This window comes from Cervus canadensis, chromosome 22, assembly GCF_019320065.1.
Source record: "Cervus canadensis isolate Bull #8, Minnesota chromosome 22, ASM1932006v1, whole genome shotgun sequence".
NCBI classification, from domain to species: Eukaryota; Metazoa; Chordata; class Mammalia; order Artiodactyla; family Cervidae; genus Cervus; species Cervus canadensis.
Genome location: NC_057407.1, coordinates 49,211,520 through 49,235,118, shown reverse-complemented (window position 1 = coordinate 49,235,118; position 23,599 = coordinate 49,211,520). Strand labels below are relative to the sequence as shown.

Below are 23,599 nucleotides of genomic sequence, written 5' to 3'. Positions count from 1 at the left end.
ACATCCCATGCTTAGAAAAAAGCTCTGTGCTTGGTTTAACGTTCTGCCATTGCCATCTTGAAATTTTTAATAACTTTTGAACAGGAGGCCCCACATTTTAATTTTGCACTGTATAATTAAACAATATGGTGTTTTGGATAAGAGAATTTCTGTTGTGAAATATTGCCCAAATACTACAGGATGTAGCATCCTTGGCCCTACAGACTAAGTGCCAGTGCTCTCCCGAGTTAGGATGACAACCAAACTGCTCCCGAACTTTTCCAAACACTCCTAAGGGAGCAGCAACTCCCACTCTTCCCCCCACTGCAAACCCACTGATTGAATCAGATCCTCTCCCCTGCTATAATCATGCTATCCTGTGTATATTTCCTTTAGAACTTTTAAAAAGCATTATCTATTCATTGATATACCTTGCACATTGAAATGTAATTTCTTAGTGTATTTGACCAGATGGCATCACAGTGCTATAAAATCATTGTTTAATCATTATAATAGTAGTAAACAACCTTACTTATTTAACACAGTGCTTAAGTTTTCTCATCTGTAACATAGAAATAATAATAGTTACTTTATTCTGAGACTTGAATAGCTTTAAATGGCTTGACTTGAATGGCTTTAAAGCTATTAACACACTGCCTGAAATTAGAAAGATTCAACCCAGTAGTAGTATTATAAAGTTACTCACTGTATAATGATGGAGGAGGTAGAAATCATCGAAGTCTAACCCCAAAATGGTTTCAGTGTTGGAGTCCTGAAGCCTCGTCAAGGGGGATGTGGCATTTACCCAGGATGGTCTGAGATCACAGTCAGGAAGAGACATATCACAGCTGAAGCACGTTCAAGTTTATATCTGGATAGTGTTCGATGCCATTCAGAGGATACAGGAAAGAATTGAGTATGCCAGCTGGCAGTCTAGAGTGAGGGCAGTTGCAGTGCTTGGGAGGGGGTGGGTTTCCTCCTTGTCCTGTGTATTCTTTGTACTCCCCCTCCCACCTTAAGGGCATCCTGGGGGGCACCAGGTGTGAAATAAGAAGGAAGGAAGCGTCTCTGAGTCAGTATAGACCCAGAGTCTCTAAACTGTTTTGCTTGACTCAAGTCCTCCCTCAGGCTTCTTAATGGAAAGGTCAAAAGAGCCAGATGTCAGTTGAGATGACAAGGAAGAGATCTCAGGGGAGAATGCCGGAGATAAAACCTCTGCTCTGATTTCTTTTAAAGTCAGTGACACAAAGACAAGGGACAGAATGAGACGAGCAGTCCCATTTTTCTTTCGGCTACAAGAATACTCGCATTAACAATAGCAGCAGCCCCAGCTATTAGCCACTCTTTGTTCAAAGAGCCATCCAACAATCATACTAAACGTCGTTTCCTCAGCTTCCTGTGTGTCAGGCTGGGGACCACTTAGTGTCACTAGGAATTCCGGCTTTGGCATTTTCTTCAGAGTGATGGGCAATACTGTATCTCATGCCTCATCCACCACACATGGGAATCTGTGTGCATGTGTTTGTGGTTGTAATAGTCATTAGAGCATAAAAAAGATACAAATGTTCATGCTGTTTAATAGCAGCATCAATGTTCCATCTGTTTAATAGTTGACAATCACTAAATGGAAGAGTAGGGAATTGAACATGAGTTTGTTGAAATCAATGTCTCTGTTGACCAGTATATTAAAATTCTGACTGCCAATGTGCTATTTTACTATTTCATTTTAAAATCGTATTTGTTATCACCTTTTAGGGAGGTTCTGATGGAATTTATAAATGGGCCAGTGTCAGAGCTCAGCATTAATGACTTTTTAACCTACTGAATTCAGTCCAAATTTCTTAGCTTTTTTCCACTAACGTCTGACTGCTCTGTGGCTCTTTTCCCACCCATTCTCTGTAGTTTATGCACCCTTCATGTTCTCCTAGGTGAGTTATTCTGTTCCTCACGAGCATCCCATGTTTCCATCCAATGAAATAGTACAGTGGAGCAGTTGAGAACCCACACTCTGAACCCTGCCTGCTTACTTTCAAATTCCAGCTCCTGTATTTACTAGCTCTGTGACCTTGGGAAAGTATAATCACTTAACCTCTCTGTGCCCCAGTTATGCCAATTATATCCATAAAATTAGGTAATAAAAGTATTTCGCTTATAGAATGAATTTCAGAGTAAGATTAGTTAATATGTATAGATTTAGAACAAAAGTCTGGCAAGCAGTACCATACAGATGCTTGTTGTTATTTTATCAGCTGCTGTGATGGCCTCTTCATTTTTACCTACCCATGTCTTCTCATCTATCCACGCATATGCAGTGTGCCTCTCATTTGTTATGCTGTCTAGTACCTGGGATGTAATCTTTTCTGCCTTAAAACCCCCATAATATTTAGGCTTTTACTTAGCATAGAATTGTTTATTTTGCAAATTATAAGGAGTAAATGGATGTTTCTATTGAAATTATATGGGAAAGCATTTTCTTTTCAGCATGCATTTGAAAAGTTTCTACAGATGTGTGTTACTTTCTAGGTGGTGGTACAGTGGGAAGACTTGCTACTCAAAGTGTGGTGCATGGACCAACAGCAACTATGTCACCTGAGGCCTAGTCAGAAATTCAGGAACGCAAGCCCCTCCCCAGACCTACTTCACGAGGATCTGCATTTTACAAGTTCCTCACACACTGAAGTACTAGTGTAAAGCTTTAGAACTTGGCCTAGATAAATTGGATCCAGCTATGTGGTTTGGTGACAAGCAAGATCTATGTAATCATGAAAGCTACATGATACTAAGAAACCTCTTTTAATATATAACAAAGTTGAAATATGAATCCAGGTCTCTGAATCCAAAACCTTAACCATTAATCCATTAATCTATAATCTATGTAATCTTGACTAGATCTATTGCTTACCCTTTCATAATAGTATGATGTTTACAGTGTTAATGTCAACATGGGGCTCAAGTCCCAGCTTTACCACATACTAGTGTTAATAGAGGAAACTCATGTTTTTAGGAGCTTCCGCTGGCTTAAGGATACATGAAGAGTTCGCTTACTTGCTTTGGGTCAGTGACTGCTGGATCTCTGGTTTACAAGGGAAAGGCAGCAGAGAGGGAGCTGGGGAAGGATGAAGGTCGTGTCACCCACACTCGCCCTTTACTCTCTTCAAAGGTATAGATGCAGTTACTCTGTTTATTTTTTTTAATTAATTTATTTGTTTGGCTGTGCCGGATCTTCCTTGTTGCGTGGCGGACTTTCTCTAGTTGCAGTTACTCTCTAGTTGTGGTACTTGAGCTTCTTTTTGCATTGGCATTTCTTGTTGCAGAGCGTGGGCTCTAGGCACATGGGCTTCAGTAGCTGTGGTTCACGGGCTTAGTTGCTCTGTGGCACGTGAAATCTTCCAGGACCAGGGATCGGACCTGTGTGCCCTGCATTGGCAGGCGGATTCTAACCACTGAGCCACCAAGGAAGTCTGCAGTTACTCTTAAGGATTGGACAACTATTTATTTTGAAGTACACCAAAGATTGAATTTCTATTAAGGTATTTTGCTTGAGAAAAAAAAAAGATTTTAATTTATTGTTTACTAAAACTTATTAATTTTGATTTCTTGCATTTTGTGAAAGTCTTAGTTTTTCTTCTGATATTTCAAAATGCTGCTGAGCTCCATAGGCTTAAATAATGTTTGTTCTTTACATTGTGTTTCATGCTGTATTTGTTGCTTTTGAAGTTGGCTTACCTAGGAGGAAAAACAAAGAGATTACTCAACATTTCCTAATTTTAATGCTCAGAATGAACCCTCTAGCACTCCAGTACACAGGAACATGAAAAAAGGCTGGCAAAGAAACATACTTTGCTTCCTTGGAGGGCAGTGGCTTAGTGAAACTGCTGGTGCTCATCAGAGTGGCCTTGGTTTAGGGGAACCGCTGGTACTAATCAGAGTGTGGCCTTGGTTTAGCGGGTGGCAGGGAGAGGGCTTAGGGGGGAATTTTCAGGGTAGGTTCAGAGTGCTCAGTCAGTCAATCATGTCTGACTCTTTGCGACCCCCTGGACTGTAGTCTACCGGGCTCCACTGTCCATGGGATTTTCCAGGCAAGAACACTGGAGTTGGTTGCCATTTCCTTCTCCAGGGATCAGAGTAGGATGTTTAAAAAGCATCACATTTCATTTTAAAGCTGGATGTGACCATGAAGATCAGGTAGACCCACCTTCTCACTTCTCCAAGGGGGCAAAGGAGGCCTAGAGAGTTTACCAAAGTCTTGGATCTAAATATGACTCCAAATTTCCTGCATGGCTGGCACTAAAGTGGATTTGAGCAACAACTGATGCCTCTGGGATCATACAGGAATCCAAGAGAGTTACTCAAGTATCTCCCATGTATATAGGAGTTATATATGTTATTAAACTTCTGTTTGTTTAAAAAGAAAATCTTGGAGCCCTCTACAAAGTCTCCCAAATGGGATAAGGACTGTTTTGTCTTGGGATCTGGAGTCTCTCAAAACCATCAAACATGTTGACACAGAGCTAAACTCAGACATGGGAATGAATCTCCTTGATACTGGAGCCCACAGACCTCGGGTAAAGCCTTTGATGGGCACCACGCACTCTATTGGGCTCCAGCCTGGGGCCCCAAAGCTGTACTATGCACAGGCCCCAAACCCAGTCCTCCCAGACTGGAGGGAAATACCCCGTCTCTCATGTCTCTTTTGCTTTATATTATCCAAACCCACACCTATGAGGGACTGCTCTGGGAGTTCAGACTTTCATAGGTAGGTGGGATGGTTAACATTCATCAGTGTCTCTGTTATACTCTGACAAAAAGCCGTGAGGTAGGAATGTTAAGGATCTGGCAACTTCCCTGAAACAGAAGAGGGAAAATACAGGAAACACAGTACACAGAGCTCTGCATTGGCCTAATGGCTCTCAATGGCAGAAAAGATAAAACCCAATTAAAATGTCAGGAAATGATTATACTGCATGGGCTAAGATTATTTCCCATTTAAACTTCACATTGAATATCTAAAATGTCATCAGTGCTAAGTTTATTCAGGCCACCTCCACAGGCTTCTCTAGGAGATGTATGGTGGATAAGTTTGAGAAGCATGCAAGTAGGCCAATGTCCTCCTTTTGTGGATGAAGGAAATGAGGCCCAGGCCTGCTCTCTGCGGTTGTGAATATCATCAGTGGCAGATCCAGGTCACAGTTGAGTGGATGAAGGCCCCAGAGTTTGCAGTGAGCTTGGGGAAACCACAGCACTTACTTCAGGGCATAAAAGGAGGCCCCTGGAGCCCAGTGTGCACCTGAACACATTGGGCTTCCCCACCCCAGCCAGAGCCTGCTGTTCATGGCTCAGTCCTTGTAGCCACATCACCTGTCCCACCAACTTCAGCAACACAAGAGACCGGGCCTGAGTCAAATGCTGCAGTTAGAACTAGTTATTTACCTTTCCCTTTGCCACCAGGACAAATCCTTTCATCCTTAAATACCCATCACCTTTCAACCACCAGGTCATCCTTTAACACTGGGACATTTCCTCATAGGGCTCTGTATGTCCGTAACCTAACAAATTCCAACTCTTTTTAAAAAAATATTTTTATTTAGTTAATTAGTTAGTTGGCTGGACTGGATCTCAGTTGCAGCCTGTGGGATCTTTTAACTGTAGCATGAGAACTCTTAGTTCTGGCATGTAGGGTCTAGTTCCCTGAACGTGGGCCCCCTGCATTGGAAGCGTAGAGTCTAAGCCACTGGACTATCAAGCAAGTTCCAACAAATTTCCACTCTTTACCAAGTTCCCAAACCTTTCTATCATGCTTTCTGGAATAGTCTATCTGACATCAACAAAAGTCCTTATCTTCTCAAACCTGTTCTTTAAGATCTCCTTAGTCTCTCAGATTCACTGGCACCCTGACCTGCTCCATGGAGATTGTTTATTTGGGACCCCTTTGAATGGCACCTACTTTTCTCTCTCACAACCTGAGTACCACAGGCTCTTGGGGAAGGCTCAATGGCATCCTTGATGCTTAGTGCTCTCTCTTTACTTTTCTCCAAGACCCACAGAAAAATATCTTTCAATGCACATGCCATCAGACCATACAATCCACTACCCTTCTGCTTAGGCCTGAATATTTATGTGTCCCAAATTTTTATCTGTTAAAATTCCAAAGGCTGAATGATGGTATTAGGAGGCAGGACCTTTGGGAGGTGCTTAGGTAGTGAGGGTGGAGCCCTCCTGAATGGCATTAGCGTCTTCATGAAAAAGACCCCACAGGGCTCCCAAGACCCTTCTGCCCAGTGAGGACACAACAAGAAACTGGCAGCCAGAAGAGGGCCTTCACCAGAACCTGAGCATGCTGACTCCCTGATCCTGGGCATCTAACCTCCAGAACTGTGAGAACGTTCCGTTGTTTAGAAGCCACTCAGTTTCTGGTACTTGTAATAGCAGCCTGAACACACTAAGACACCTTCCTGGTTTTCGTTTTTTCTGACTCCTGGCCACTGCCTTCAGTGGAAGATATTTAGGAAGTGGCACATCACCAAGTATTGCTGTCATTCTTTTTGATGGTTTTATAACCTATCAGAATAAAAGAAAATCACAAAGTAAGGGAAAGGGGAGAGGGACAGAGAAAATGGAGGATAAATAACAAGCACCTTAATTGATGGAACAGGGACGGCTAAATACAGCTTGAGCTGGTGGTGATGGCGCTGAGGTGATGGCTAGGGTATGAAGACCAAAAGAAGCAAACTCATTCCTGCCACAACCACATCCTATCTCCAAATGCAGACAATCTTGTTGCATCAGGTACTTCTGAAGTTGGGGGAGCCAGATGTCAGTAAAAACAGTGAACTTAGTTGAAAGCTTGATTAAGAAACAGTGAGAAATGTGGATCTTCCCATCTTTCCTACAAAGCTGGGTGACTTGCCTTTCCCTCTCCATGGAAGACTGGATGTTGACTCTGTCAAGATCTTAAGTTTAAAAAGACCGTGCCTTCAGAATGTGAGGCATGAACAAGGTTAGGAGTGATAATCTGGGGCTGAAAGCGAGAGACTAAGCAGCAATTTGCCTGTTAAAAAGGGAGCCCCCAGCTCCCTATCCCTGTTCAACTCCCAAACCTGTAAATCAGCTTTATATAACATACTGGTATTCCTCTCTAGGGTAACAAGCCTGCTCAAGATAAAAAAATCTCCAAGACCTATCGCCATTGACTTTCAGAGGTCCCACATGTCAGTGGCCCAGCCTCCGCCTGGTCAGTTTATAAGGAAGTGCATATGATGATAAGTGCTCCTGCTCCACCATCACCATCATCCCCTGGAAAACACAAGGTGAGTTTCCAAATAGTTTAATGTATGTTGCTAAGAACCAAAGATGGCAAAGTATTTAGGAAGACATTTAGTATGGACAGAAATAAAATTCAAAAAACAGAGAAAACAATGTAGACGAAAAAAAGACCACACTTAGAGCTGGAAAAAACAAAGAATTAATTAATGATGAAAAATGTTTTATTATTTCTGTTATTTTCCAAGTAGATGTAATAATAGAAAGACTGTGGAGAGGAAGAAATATCAGAGATAAAAATGATAATAACATAAACTTTAAATGCAGGAGACATACTTAAAGATAAGGAAGCACACAGAAGGGATTAACATTAGGAGGAAGAAATCAGAGATGTGTCTCACGTCTGTTAAGGGTAAGCACTATGGCAGTAATGCCACACACAGAAAGCACACGGTGGCTAAAGACCAAGCTCTGGATGGCAGTCACCTTATGAACATTGTTAACTCATTCATTCCTTATGCTCCTGATCACATTTAAATATGAAAAGTCAATTTGTAAGAATTTTTCTTTCTTTTTTCCAGTGACCTTTAGTCCAAGTATACTAGTTTACCACAATATTTGACATCATGTGAATTGTGTTCCTCATATCTCCATGCTGATGGTAGAATGGTCACAGTAATGGACTTAAAATTCAAATAAGTTTTTCAGTTTTCCTTTGTAAACATGTCTAATTCAGGCAAAAGTCCTTTACTAGTCAAATAATCAATATTAATAATTTTAAATCTCTGTGCTGTGTGCATTGGAGTAAATATGTGTGTTAAGTACTTTTGTCAAGATTCAATATCTTGTGTCTGCTTATGTTAGAGACAGATTGACAACTCAGAAGCAATGAAAACAATCAAATAAATTTATTCATTTAGAAATATATTTTATCTTATTCTTCTCTATTTAAAGATTAGTTGTATTTTAAAAGAAATTGTGGGTATTGCCATTTATTTAATAATAGATTAATAGAACCAAAGAGGGATTTGCAGACAAGATAAATGGGGTATTGGTGAAGTAATTGCCCCCTTGTGGCTCAATCATTAAAGACTCTAAGCCAATGAGCTGTGTGAAGGTTTACCATCGATGCTTTTCTAGGCACTAAATTTGCATGTGATATAAACATCCTATTTATAGCATATGATTACTGGAGGCTCAATGAGCCATTTGAATGGCAAACAGTTAATAGATTACTTTCTGTCCGTCTGTTTTACTCATGTGGTATTTGTTAGGAAAAGTTTAATTGCTGCAGTGTTCTTTTAAAAATTAAATTGCTTGTTTGCTGTATTTGCCCCTGATAAAAAGAATGGCTGAAAGTAATTCATTGTGAAGTTGAGTAATAGCCATGACTTTGTGTTACAGGAACATAACTACCTTGGAAATTTTTTAATATTCTATTTCAGTTCAATTCAAGTTGAGTAAATAGAGTATCAGTAGGGGGCAAACATGTTGTGCTACTATAGTTTCCCACACTATATTCTCAGTACCATCAGTTATTTCAAAGCTGAGATTCTTAAAAGTTCAGATATCTTTCTTGAACCAAAGTTTCTTCTGAGAAACAAGCCCTCCTAGACAAATATGACAGATTATGAGTGGTCTTAGGGGACAGGGAAGCCATCTGAGTCACTGCCACATCATCTCATGGTTGGGCAGAGATTTAATGAGTTCCAACAAGATGAGTAAGATGAGTGCTTTTGAAACAGAGGATGTGACAGCCCACTGGGGATCAGGACACTCATCAGAGATGTGCTCCCAGGTCATCAGAGCAGATATCAGCATCTGCTTATGTCTAATCTCCTAAAAGATTTTCTTCTCAAGTTATCATCTATCCATTATCGTGTCAAGGACGGAGCACCATCACTTTCTTCTTAGCTAGATCTTTCCAGGAATGTTGTGAGGATTAAACTCATTCGTTCATCTACACATTCATTAATATAAAATTATCATTGACTGCCCAACCTGGGCCAGTCATTATTCTAGGTGCTCGTAATTTAAACAAATGTAAATAGAGTCCCCCCACTCCACCCAATGCTAACACTCAGGGGCTCAGAGTAAGAGTACAGATGGGATATGTCTAGATAGTAAATGGTTAGACATCAAGTTAACAAATGCCTGAATATGTGTGTTTTATCATCCTCCCTGCAAATATACCTTTATGATATTCACATTCGAATTTAGAATTCTGAAACTCCCTGCTAGAACACGGCAATGCAGGGAGAGAATCCTGCCCCAGCCTCTGGCCCCACCTGGAGCCCACCTTCCCCTCCGGTCACCCCTGCCTCCCATTGCCCCACAGTGTTCTCCTGCCACTGTGTGGGATCTTCTGAGCTTGTCCAAGTTCAGTCTATACTTTCTGACAACAGCTCTTGAACATAAGGGTATAATCAGAATGACACCCATATCGGCCTTGGTAGCAAGTTCAGGATCACTTGAAAAAGGAATTCCAAGGTCCTCACGCCTGGAGAATGGTCTAGAAAGGGAGACTTGATTCTCTGGGTAAGCAGAGAACCCTTTAGCACACCAGGGGTCAGTCATCATTGGAGCCTGCAGCTCCAATAGGGCAGATCCTGAAGCTCCAATAGGGCAGATCCTGATTGAATAACCATGGGTGGGGGGACCAATTAACAAAATGGGTCTCCTACCCTAGTGGACCTTTCTTGCCAGTCTTGTAGACTTTGCCTTTTCTTCTATGCTAATGAAGCCATCTGAGCCTGGAGTTTTCCTTTTAGGGTTGTTTTTTTTTTTTTTTGGTACTATGAGTTCAGTTTTTCCAGTAGGTACAGTTATGTTCAGGTTATCTATTTATCCTTAGTGAGTTTGGGTAGTTCATGACTTTCAAAGAATTACTCCGTTTTGTTTAATTGTTGGATTTATGTGCTTAGAATTAGTCATAATATTTTCTTGTGCTTAGTTACTCAGTCATATCCAACTCTTTTGAGATCCCATGGACTGTAGCCCGCCAGGCTCCTCTGTCCATGGGATTATTCAGGTGAGAATTCTGGAGTGGTGGCCATCTCCTCCTCCAGGGTATATTCCTGACCCAGGGGTCGAACCCACATCTTCTGTCTCCTGCATTGCAGGCGGATTCTTTACCCGTTTCTTACTATCCTTTTTAATATATTGTGAGGTCTCTAGTGATATTCTTTCTCATTGCTGATGATGGTAATTTGCATATTCTCGTTTTTGCTTTGTGAGTCTGGCTACAGGTATATCAGTTTTATTTATCTTTGCCAAAATAAGAGTTTGGTTTCATTGTTTTTCTCTGTTGTTACTGTTTTTCATTTAATTGACTTTTGCTCTTATCTATATGATTGCCTTACTTCCTCTTTTGTTTTTCTTTTTTTAGTTTCTTCATATAGAAATTTAGGTTGTTGATTTGAAATCTTCTTTTATAATACAAGCTGACATGAGTTGAAGTGTGTTCCCCCAAAATTCATATACTAAAATTCTAACCCCTGGTACCTCAGAATGTGACCTTATTTGGAAATAGGCTTTGCAGATGTAATTAGTTGAGGCAGGATGAACTCATTCTGGAGTAGGATGGGATCCCTAAGTCAATATGGTGCTGTCCTGATGGAAGGGAAGTTTGGATATATACCTGCATACAGGGAGAGCGTCGTTATGAACACAAAATTACCCATCTACTAGACAAGGAGTGAAGCCGGGAACAGATCCCTCCCTCACAGCCCTCAGGAGGAACCAATCCTGAGAACTTCTTGACTTCCTATATCCAAAAGGAAAGCCCTCAACACTGACAATGAACTTCTCTTGTTTAACCCACTCAGTTTGTGCTACTTTGTTACAATAGCCCTAGCAAACTGAACATTAACTTTTAACACTATAAACTTTCTTCTAAAGTACTATTTTAGCAAATTTTGCTATTTTTAATTTTTATTTTTGTTCTGACAAAATATTTTCTGATTTTCCTTGAGACTTCCTCTTTGGTCCCTGGATTATTTAGAAGTGTGCTTAAACAAAAAGTGTGCTTTCCAAAAAATTCTATTTTTTTTTTCAGTTAACTTTCTATTATTTATTTCATTATTCACAGTAAACTTAGAGAACAAAATTTATAAGATTTCAGTTCTTCAAAAATTTTTGATTTGTTTCATGATGCAGGATGACTCCTGGTTAAGTGTTCCATTTGAACTGAAAAAGACTATGTAGTCTGCTCTTGTTGGGTACAATGGTTTGTAAGTTTCAATTAAATTCAAGTTTGTTAAGGGTGTGCCTTTTACCTCTTGCTGATTTTTCCCTCACTTGCACTATTGATTATTTAGAAAATAAAATTTCAAAACTCTGCAACTCAAATTGTAGATCTGATCTATCCATTTTGCATTTCAGTTCTGTCAGCTTCTGCTTCATGAATTTTTGAAGCACTCTTAATAAGGGTACATGCATTTGAAAATACTATGTCTTTCTGGTGAATTGACTCTTGTCACTATGTAATATACCTCTTATTTCTGTTAACTTTCTAAGTTCTAAGCTGACATTGATATTAATATACCTACTGCAGCTTATTTATTATTAGTGTTGCTTGGTATATCTTTTTCAACCCTTTGACTTTTAATCTACTGAAACCATTCTGCTTAAAGATTTTGGAAGGGATTCTACTGCCAGTGTAATTGTTAAGTTTCTGGTATGAACCCGGTGCTTTCTCAATGCTTCAAACATAGCATGGAGACCACACATTTTTTATGAAGTCCAAAGAGAAAATTTACTTGTTACATAAAATATGTATTCTGAAGTCTACTTTAACGTCATAAAGTTACCATATATTTATGATATCTCATATTTATCTCTCCTATAAGGTGAGACTGGTGATCTGAACAGGTACTTTTTCTTCAGGGTTTGACTACAGAGGAGACCAGGGGACAGATACTAGCATCCAAAAGTTAAATGCCGATAATGAGCTTTATCTGGCTGGACCTGGCAGCCATGCAATTTTCTGCAGGAATCAAACTGTGTCTAAAGAGCTTTTCTCCCACCAGACTCTTCTTTGTTGTCATTCCATTCTGGCCAGCAGTTTCCCAATAGTAGTTTCTAACATATAACACCTTTCCATGTGTCAGTTTCCAAAATCACAGCTTGTTTTGTGATGATTACAGCTTAGAGGGTTGTTTCCTCTTTCTTAACACTGTCGGTCTGAAAATCACCCTGTAATAAAGGCTGTTTCTGTGGAGGCTCCTGCAGATGGCTAATTTTTTAGAGAGACTTATCTGTATTTTCACACTGTACCATTTCCCCAGCCTCATCCTAGACACCAGAATCCATATAGCCTATGAGAGGAAAGGTGTTGGGCAGAGAGAGAACTTGGACTGTGATGCAGTGTCAACAAAGGCCCCAGGTGATGCCGAAGGACTTCTGAGTCTGGGGTGATCCTTCCTAAGTGTCCCATGGTGAGAGAAGTGTCCACACCATTATGTCCTGGCCTCAGTCGCTAATGGCATATAAACTGCCCTGGGAACGGGGTGTGAGTATGGAAAAGGCTGCTCTGTAGAATTGAGATATTGTCTGCTGGCAGAACTCTTAGGAGCTGGGAGAATAAGTCCTTTAATCCTGCCGGCAGATCTGGATGGTCTGTCACAAAATCCACTGAGGGATATGTTGAGAACTTGGTCACAAATGTTAGGTGGAAGACCCTGCCTTAGCTGAAACTCAGCTTCAGAACTGGCCAGGGCAAAGAAAATGCCCTCTGATACTCTGTTAATCTGTGATCCTTTAACCTTTCTCCTTCAGTTTTCTGGAAGCATGATTGGTATGAGCACAGGGATGGGCAAACCCTGTGAATGGTGAGATGTGGTCTGTGGCCCTGGCTGTGGGAGTTTCAGGGCTATGAGCACAGAGTCAGAAGAAATCATTAGAGAGATTCCTCAAGACCCTGCTGTGGACAGCTGCCACCTTAATGATAGCATATAAAATGCTCTTCTGTTTAAGAATACACATGTCCTTTCACTAGATGCATTGTTAGCTAATTGTTAACTCACTAATTCATCTATTCATCATTCATGTATTCAGGACACATTTACAGAGCACTGTCTGCCTAGTACTGTATTATATGACAAAAATAAAGAAACAAAATTAGACACAGGCACCGCCTTTAAGTGTCTTACATTGCACTCAGCACATACGGACAAAGTTATCTATGGGGTTACGTGACCACACTAGGGAGAAAATGGTAAATGACACCAGGAAGATCAGAAAAGTTTTCTTAGTTGAGATACCACTTGCCTTCTAATACCTGTGTCAGAAGACAGTAAGCAAAGAATAAGAGAGGGGGATCTTTGTGCTTCTAATACTCATGCATTACATACCTGCCTTGAATGCTGGGGCAATATAAAATCCTGTAAAGATGTGGTAGCAACAGAGATCCATAAAATTTTGTGATAATTTAGGCCAAGGACTGTGCAAATGTTATATTAATACCTAAATTAATCCTCACGGTATCTAAATCTGAGAAGTGTTATTAATCCCATTAATAAAGAAGCTGAGCCTAACTAAATAGGTACCATTTATTGATACAAGGGCTTCCCTTGTGGCTCAACTGGTAAAGAATCCACCTGCAGTGAGGGAGACCTGGGTTCGATCCCTGGGTTGGGAAGCTCCCTGGGAGAAGGGAAAGGCTACCCACTCCAGTATTCTTGCCTAGAGAATTCCATGGACTGTATAGTCCATGGGGTTGCAAAGAGTCAGACACAGCTGAGTGACTTTCACTTTCACTTTTCCTTGATACAAGAACCAGGATGCAGGGGCACAGGTTATTGGAAATGAGATCACATTTAGGATACATTGGCATCTCAAGTTCTCATTTTCCTAGTCTGTTGATGTAGTTCTCGGTGTTAACAGCAGCCATAGCTTCATTTGCCCTAGAGTGAACTGTGGGCCTTGGTCTGGGAGCCTGCGGGAATCATTGCCTCACCTGCCAGCTTGGCTGACTTGGGATCTCATCATTGTGTACACAGTGTCTTGGCAAGAGTCTTCTGAATGTTTCGCATAACTGGTACTGCAAATGGAATGTCTTTTCTTTGCTCCCTCCAGGACCTGTTTCTACAGTCAGATATGGCTTTTCCCCAGACAGAATACATCTAGTCTTCGCATTGTGTTATCATTCAAGAACACAGCCCACTTCTTTGGGCTTTCACTAAACAGTAGTAAGAAAAGCTACCAGAGAAATAGTTTTCTGTGTATGGTTGATTGTGAGGTTGAGCATAGAGAGGAGAGAAAAAATAGCTTTTAGGTTTTATTTTTGAGATTGAGGGAGAAATATTTGGAAATGCCTAGAGACAAAAACATCATGCAATATTTGGTAAGATGTTAGGAGGTATCATAGGTATGGCTAGAAAAATAAAATGTAAGTGGCTTTTATGGTAAAGGATGTGAAAAGAGAAGTACATTGCACTCATGTCATTAAAAACCACATGGGCAATAATAAAGACTTTCCCCTGAAGTCCACGGGAATATTTTGAAGTATTTCAAATAGAAAATCAGACTGCTCAAACCATAGAGATTGTTGGATGGAAGTGGGGCAGGACTTCTGATAGGAAGGCCGGTTAAAACATGTTGCAGCAATTCACATAAAAGAGAATTTGTGCTAAAAAGGCTTTATGAAACCTTCTAACTCTGCTTCAAACACAACACAGCTTCTGGATGAAGAATGCAGCAAAGGAGACCCTAGGATTTCTTGTATCCTTGGAAACACAGCTTTTGGTATCAAACACAAGAACTTTGAAACATTTATTTAGGATGTTCCTTCGGGTTCTCTAAGTGACAAATCATTGCTAAATTTTTGAGGGGCTTAGGAATAATTGCCTTAAAACAGCAAAATGAATTTTTCAAATGCCAAACTTAAAATGTAAACAAAGTTTGAGATATTTGAGTGAATAGGCAGTTGAGAATAATTCAGCCCCAGTTCTCACAAGACTTTGATTTCTGAAGTTTGAGGTTATGATTTTTCAAATTACCCGAAACTGTATATATTTAAAGGTGAAAGTAATATGAGATATCACCAGGCAGTCCCTGATGCAAACAGAAACACCCCCCCACACACACACCTGGTATCTCCTGCATGGCCCACTTCTGGGTTCTGGTTCCAGACTCCAGCTCTCCCTCCAGCCAGAGGAGACATCCCGAAACACCAACCTACTCATGCCAGACACCTGCTTAAAGATCTCTGATGCCCACTTGTTGCCCCCAGGACACAATCTCAATATGTTGATAAGGTCCTCAGAGTCCTCTCTGAACTGACCCCTGAGGCATTTGCAGCTTTAGCTCTGCCTTCCCGGTGCTGCAAAGGACCAAACCCTGGTGCCCCTCTGACTGGTGCACGCGGCCTTCTGTTGGCCCCTCACGTTCCTCACCTCTCTAAAATGATGGCGTATCCTACCACTCCATTTTTTCCCTGTCCTATTAGCCTTCTGACACTCGCCTCATGTTTCTCTAAGTGGAGAAGCTTCCAGGAGCCTCTCCTCAGACCTCCCCATCATGGAGCAGGTAGAGGAGAGAACAGTACTGAGAGTCACTCAAGGAGGGAGTGGCGCAGATCAGCCCTAACCCAGGTGGAGGCACCAGTGGGGGCTCCAGGTGACGCCACTCGGAGGAAGACTGCCCCCACATGCTCCTCAGCTCAAAGTTCAGAGGGGGCAACCACAAACAACTGAAATTGCTTTACGTTGACTCCACTGATCAGCCTGCTCAAGGATAGTGCCCAGACTGCCCTCTCCGACAGCTGCCAATGAATCAGTTTATAAAAAAAAAAAAAAGGCCCAGAACCAAAGAAGTACGAACAAGGTTCATTGTGCCCTGATTGCCTGAATTTTGCCTTTTCTCGTCTCTCTGCTCTTTCTCATCAATCCTGATTTAAACTTTGTTTCTCACTCAAACTACAACTGACCTCCTCAAGTGTGAATGCAGTTCAGTTCAGTTCAGTTCAGTTCAGTCGCTCAGTCGTGTCCGACTCTTTGCGACCCCATGAACCACAGCACGCCAGGCCTCCCTGTCCATCACCAACTCCCGGAGTCCACCCAAACCCATGTCCATTCAGTCGGTCATGCCATCCAACCATCTCATCCTCTGTCGTTCCTTCTTCTCCTGCCCTCAATCTTTCCCAGCATCAGGATCTTTTCAAATGAGTCAGCTCCTTACATCAGGTGGTCAAAGTATTGGAGTTTCAGCTTCAACATCAGTCCTTCCAGTGAACACCCAGGACTGATCTCCTTTAGCATGGACTGGTTGGATGCAGTAGTAGCCCCCCTGTCTGCAGGGGCTGCATCCCAAGCCCCCCAGTAGATGCCTGAAACCACACATGCTATCAAACCCTGCATGCGTGCATGCTAAGTCACTTCAGTCGTGTCTGACTCTTTGCGACCTTATAAACTGTAGCCCGCCAGGCTTCTCTGTCCATGGGAATTCTCCAGGCAAGAATACTGGAGTGGGTTGCCCTGCCCTCTTCCAGGGAATCTTTCTGACCCAGGGATAGAACCAACATCTCTTGCATCTCCTGCATTGACAGGCAGGTTCTTTACCACTAGTGCCAGCTGGAAAGCCCCAAATGCTGCAATACTGTTTTTTCTATACATATTTAACTATGATAAAGTTTAATTTATGTTAGGCACATCAAGAGATTAGCAGTAATAACGAACAATAAGATATAACAAGCATAACAATATGTGCAATATAAGTTACATGAATTGGGTCTCTCTCTTTCAAAATGTCTTATTGTACTCTACCCACCTTTCTTCTTGTAAGATGATAAAATGCCTATGATGAGATGAAGTGAGGCAACTGACACAGTGTTGGGCTACTATTAACCTCCTGACAGGAAGTCAGAAGGATCTTCTGCTTTGGATGATCCTGGCTCATGGAGCAGTGATAATGTTGATGGTTGGGTGTCAGAAGCAGATAGTGTAGTCAGTTGGGGATCCCTGGTCAGAAGGAGGCACATGGCACAAGGTTTCATCATGCAACTCAGAATGGTGGGCAGTTTAAAACTTAGGCGTTATTCATTTCTGAAGTTTTACATTTAATATTTTCAGACCACAGTTGACCACAGGTAACTGAAATTGGAAAGCAAAGTAAAACAGCAGTTCACAGGGGACAACTATAATATCCATGCAAATAGCTAAATGACATGCAAAATAGCTTTCTAAAAGTGTCTGAATAATTCTCTGATAGTAGCAAACACACAGTAGAGAGGTATTGTCAGTCCTTTTTTTAGTCAGTACTTTTAAAATAAATTAGTTAAAGCTGCAAACTCCAACTAGACACATCTTAATTAGTTAGCAAGAAACTTTTCTCTCGCCAATTCCTAAAGAATAGGAAATTTGCTTTAAGAAAATAATAACTGACTTCAGTAACTCTCTAATTTGTAATTTCTTTTAACTTGTCAAGATTTTGCTTGCTATTATGTTTCATATTTACTGGTAGGAGAGGTATTACAATGGAACAGAAGAAAATGTGAATTTAGAGTTTAAATCAAATTTTTTTGAATTGCGCTTCTGCCATCTTTCCAGCCCTCAGTCAGACGGGCGTGGAGACGCTTCTGGAAGTAACATCACGATGGCTGCCCAAGGAGAACCCCAAGTTCAGTTCAAACTTGTTTTGGTTGGTGATGATGGTACTGGAAAAACTACATTCGTGAAGCGTCATCTGACTGGTGAATTTGAGAAGAAGTATGTAGCTACCTTGGGTGTGGAGGTCCATCCTCTTGTATTCCATACCAACAGAGGACCTATTAAGTTCAGTGTATGGGATACAGCCAGTCAGGAGAAGTTTGGTGGACTGAGAGATGGCTATGATATACAAGCTTGGTGTGCCATTATAATGTTTGACGTAACATCAGGAGTTACTTACAAGAATGTGCCTAACTGGCATAGAGATCTGGTACGAGTGTGTGAGAACATCCCAATTGTGTTGTGTGGCAACAAAGTGGATATTAAGGACAGAAAGGTTAAGGCAAGGTCAATTGTCTTCCACTGAAAGAAGAATCTTCGGTACTATGACATTTCTGCCAAAAATAACTACAACTTTGAAAAGCCCTTCCTCTGGCTTGCTAGAAAATTGATTGGAGACCCTAACTTGGAGTTTGTCGCCATGCCTGCTCTTGCCCCGCCAGAGGTGGTCATGGACCCAGCCTTGGCAGCCCAGTACGAGCACGATTTAGAGGTTGCTCAGACAACTGCTCTCCCTGATGAAGATGATGACCTGTGAGAAAGTGAAGCTGGGGCCCAGCGTCAGAAGTCTAGTTTTATAGGCAACTGTCCTGTGATGTCAGTGGTGCAGCATGTTTGCCACTTTATTATATAGCTAAGCAGAACATGTGCTTAATCTTTGGATGCTGAAGGAGATGGATGGGCTTTGGAGTGAATATGGCAGTTTAAAAAAAAATACCTTCATTTTTTGGGCCTGCATATTTAGGTGTTTTGGAACACAGTTTTTTCCTCCTTGAGTTTCAAATATAAGACTGCTATAGTCACATGACAATATTGAGAGGTGGAATCTTGTTTGTTACTGTCATTCCCATTCCTTTTCGTTTAGAATCAGAATAAAGTTGTATTTCAAATATATATAAAAAAAAAGAGTTTAAATCAGTCTCTCATCATAAGTCTAAGTTTTCTCATAAAATGAGCATAATAATTATAACTATATAAAATTAGATCAAACCAGTTAACTCTGAATATTCATTGGAAGGACTGATGTTCAAGCTCCAATACTTTGGCCACCTGATGCAAAGAGCCAACTCATTGGAAAAGACCCTGAGGCTGGGAAAGATTGAGGGCAGGAGAAGATGAGAGTGACGGAGGCTGAGATGATTCGATGGCATCACTGACTCAATGGACATAAATTTGACTAAACTCCAGGAGACAGTGAGGGACAGGGAAGCCTGATATGCTGCAGTCCATGGGGTTGCAAAGTGTTGGACTAGACTTAGTGACTGAACAACAACAAAAAGTTATTTTGAGTGTAAAATAAAATTAGCATGTAAACTCTTTGAGAATATGATTGAGACTTCTGTTCTCTGTCTTTGGCAGGATATTCTTATTCTTTAAAGCCACCACCTTGCTTCAGTTCAGTTCAGTTTAGTAGCTCAGTCATGTTCGACTCTTTGCGACCCTGTAGACTGCAGCACGCCAGGCCTCCCTGTCCATCACCAACTCCCAGAGTTTACTCAAACTCATGTCCATTGAGTCAGTGATGCCATCCAACCATCTCATCCTCTGTCGTCCCCTTCTCTTTCTGCCTTCAATCTTCCCAGCATCAGGGTCTTTTCCAATGAGTTGACTCTTTGCATCAGGTGGCCAAAATATTGGAGCTTCAGCTTCAGCATCAGTCCTTCCAATGAATATTCAGGACAGATTTCCTTTAGGATGGACTGGTTGGATCTCTTTGCTGTCCAAGGGACTCTCAAGAGTCTTCTCCAACTCCACAGTTCAAAAGCATCAATTCTTCAGTGCTCAGCTTTCCTTATAGTCCAACTCTCACATCCATACATGACTCCTGGAAAAACCATAGCTTTGACCAGATGGACCTTTGTTGGCAAAGTAATGTCTCTGCTTTTTAATACGCTGTCTAGGTTGGTCATAACTTCTCTTCCAAGGAGCAAGCATCTTTTAATTTCATGGCTATAGTCACCATCCACAGTGATTTTGGAGCCCCCTAAAATAGTCTGTCACTGTTTCCATTGTTTCCCCATCTATTTGCCACGAAGTGATGGGACCAGATGCTATAATCTTAGCTTTCTGAATGTTGAGTTTTAAGCCAACTTTTTCACTCTCCTCTTTCACTTTCATCAAGAGTCTCTTTAGTTCTTCTTTGCTTTCTGCCATAAGTGTGGTATCATCTGCATATCTGAAGTTATTGATATTTCTCCCGGCAATCTTGATTCTAGCTTGTGCTTCTTCCAGCCCAGCATTTCTCATGATGTACTCTGCTGCTGCTGCTTCTGCTAAGTCCCTTCAGTCGTGTCCGACTCTGTGCGACCCCATAGACGGCAGCCGACCAGGCTCCACCGTCCCTGGGATTCTCTGGGCAAGAACACTGGAGTGGGTTGCCATTTCCTTCTCCAATGCATGAAAGTGAAAGTGAAGTCACCCAGTTGTGTCTGACTCTTAGCGACCCCATGGACTCCAGCCTACCAGGCTCCTCCGTCCGTGGGATTTTCCAGGCAAGAGTACTGTAGTGGGGTGCCATTGCCTTCTCCGATGATGTACTCTGCATTTAAGTTAAATAAGCAGGGTGACAATATACAGCCTTGACGTACTCCTTTCCCAGTTTGGAACCAGTCTGTTGTTCCATGCCCAGTTCTAACTGTTGCTTCGTGACCTGCATACAGATTTCTCAGGAGGCAGGTCAAGTGGTCTGGTATTCCCATCTCTTTAAGAATTTTCCACAGTTTGTTGTGATCCACACAGTCAAAGGCTTTGGCGTGGTCAATAAAGCAGAAATAGATGTTTTTCTGGAACTCTCTTGCTTTTTTGATGATCCAACAGATGTTGGCAATTTGATCTCTGGTTCCTCTGCCTTTTCACCTTGCTTACATACAATCTATGCATGTTCCTAAGAAAGATGGAACCTTTGTGAGCTACAGTGTGCCCTGGAGCCCCCAATATTTAATGCCCCAAGCTGAAAAAGAGTTAATTCATATTATACAGAGGATGACCACAGGTCATATGGTCACACAAGAAAGGATGGAAAGAGGTCACATGTGCCATGTTGCTACGATACCAGCTGTTCCAATATTCTGATTAATAGACCAGGAGAACAAGCCATAAACATAACTTTTAACTTTTAAATACTGAAGAGTTGGAAAGAAGACTAGGACACTGTTACTTCACTTAAAATTAGATCTTCAAGCACCCCATCAATAGAACTCTGGTGTCAGGTCAGTACTGTCACTCCTTTGCAAGTCTATGAGAGTCTCTATTTATTTCAGTGGTCCTTTAAAAGCCAATTAAGAGGTCAATATTTTCCAAAGCAATTCTTTCAAGCCCAGCAGATAATACTAGAGGATAACAACATAGCACAAATGCTCTATAGATTAAAAAGTCAGAGAAAATGAAGAGGACTCAAAATTTAAAACTTGAAGGCCCTTAAAGATGTTCTTAGTCTAGTAACATCATTTTATCAATGAAGATGTTAAATCCCAGGCCAAAGGAGTGATTTACATGAAATCACAAAAAGTGAAAGCCGGAGCACAGTCTTCCTAATGGCTATGGGAATAGTCAGTAGAAAAAAGCAAAGCAAATAAACTAGGCTTAGAAACAAGCCATCTTATAGCAGAAATTAGGTTATATCTTATTTTCAGTATGATGAGGCTATAAGGAAATGATTCTCTTGAATCAAATTCACAATAAGTAGATTATCAGGACAAAAATGTAAAAACAAAAACAGTGGTGATGCCTTAATAATCAGAACTCTCTAGAAGATATGACCTAAGGAAAAATAATTCTGTTGGGTCCGGGATGTCTGTGAATTAAAACATCTATTTTGAAATATTATCATACATGTATGTCACTACTACATGTGACTACAGTAGTCACTACTGAAATTAAAAAGACATTAACATTTTACCATATTGGGTTCAGATTTCTCTTTTAATTTTTTAAAAATTATTAAATAAATATCTAAATAAACAGTTAAATATATACAGCCACACTTCTCTCTTATCCCTTCCCCATGCTCCTTCCCTCCATGCTCAAGCATGTTTTTGTATCTCTACTATGTATCTGTAAACCAATAGGGTTAACAGTTTACGTAAATTATATTCTAATACATTCATCATATTATAGCTTCCTTTGTCCCCCTTGACTTTAAGTTGAGAGATTGACTTTGATGCAAAGCATCTAATTCATTTATAATTTCAGTTTGAATTAACCTTACAACTGAGAGACAACTGGAGTTCTTATTTTTGTACTATTGTAATCCCTGTTAAAATTAATATTCTTCTATTTGTCTTCTGGGCACATTTCTTTGTGTGCTCATGTGTGAGAGTTCTTTAGATGTAGCCACTGAGAAAGATTGTTGATAAGTTGAAAGATGTTCTTCAGCATCAGTAAATACACCCAACTGCCCATTGGAGTAGTGGTACCAATTTACATTTCCAAAACAAAAGTATTATAATTTCCCCCACAGCCTCCTCATTACGTGATACAATTAGTAGGCTGAATAATGGACCTCCACATATGTCCATGCCAAGTTCCTGGAACATCACCTTATAACTGCAAAAGGTACTTTTGATGTAGTTTTGAGATGGGGAGATACTCCTGCATTAATCCATGTGGGCCCAGTGTCATCACAGGAGTCCTTAGAATGAGGACTCGGGAGTCAGAGAAAGAGATGTGAGGATGGAAGAGGTCAGAGGGTCAGAGACTTGAAGATTGTACACTGCTGACTTTGAAGATGGAGGAAAGAGCTACTAGCCAAGGCCACACCTAGAAGCTGGAAAAAGCAAAATAGATTCTCCTCTGGAGCCTTCAGAAGGAACCAGCCATGCCAGTACCCTCACTTTCCCCTAGTGAGATGGGTCTTGGGCAACTGACCTCCCAAACAGTAAAAGAAGACACTGTGTTTTTTGAAACCACTAAGTTTTTGATGATTTGTTACAACAGCAATAGGTAAACACCACATGTAATGTTGTAAGACTTGGTGTTTTTTGTTTGTTTGTTTGTTTTGTTTTTGCCAAAGTGAGGGTTGTGATGATCTGCATCTGCCTACCTACTAGTTTCCAGCAAAGGTCCGTATAGTCAAAGCTATAGTTTTTTCGGTAGTCATGTACAGATGTGAGAATTGGACGATAAAGAAAGTTGAGCACCGAAGAATTGATGCTTTCGAACTATGGTGCTGGAGCAGACTCTTGAGAGTCCCATGGACTGCAAGGAGATCAAACCAGTCAATCCTAAAGTAAATCAACTCTGAACATTCATTGGAAGGACTAATGCTGAAGCTGAAGCTCCAATACTTTGGCCACATGATGCAAAGAGCTGACTCATTGGAAAAGACCCTGATGCTGGGAAAGATTGAGGGCCATAGGAAAAGGGGGCAACAGAGGGTGAGATAGTTGTATGGTGTCAACGACTCAATGGACATGAGTTTGAGCAAACCCCAGGAGATAGTGAAGGACAGGGAAGTTTGATGTGCTACAGTTCATGGGGTCACAAAGAATCAGACATCACTTAGTGACCGAACAACAAGTTTGTTTGAGACTCTTTTGATACATGTGTTAATCATTTGAGTTTCTCAGACTCAGCACCATTTGCATTTTGAGCCAGGTACTTCTTTGTCATGTGGGCTGTCTGTGCACTGTAGGACGTTTAGCAGCATCCCTGCC

The 23,599-nt window shown here is 41.1% G+C and overlaps 1 long non-coding RNA gene and 1 pseudogene across 2 annotated transcripts; both read left to right on the top strand.

The window, feature by feature from the left end:
* Positions 1 to 214: 214 nt before the first annotated feature.
* Positions 215 to 18,838, top strand: LOC122424678. Of its 2 annotated transcripts, none has more exons than XR_006264496.1 (3): positions 215 to 226; positions 16,222 to 16,223; positions 18,485 to 18,838. It is a non-coding gene; the product is annotated as an uncharacterized LOC122424678 (long non-coding RNA). The 2 variants fall into 2 exon arrangements; XR_006264495.1 differs by lacking the exon at positions 16,222 to 16,223 and adding an exon at positions 14,096 to 14,098.
* LOC122424677 lies at positions 13,074 to 18,838 on the top strand (annotated as a pseudogene).
* Positions 18,839 to 23,599: the final 4,761 nt, after the last annotated feature.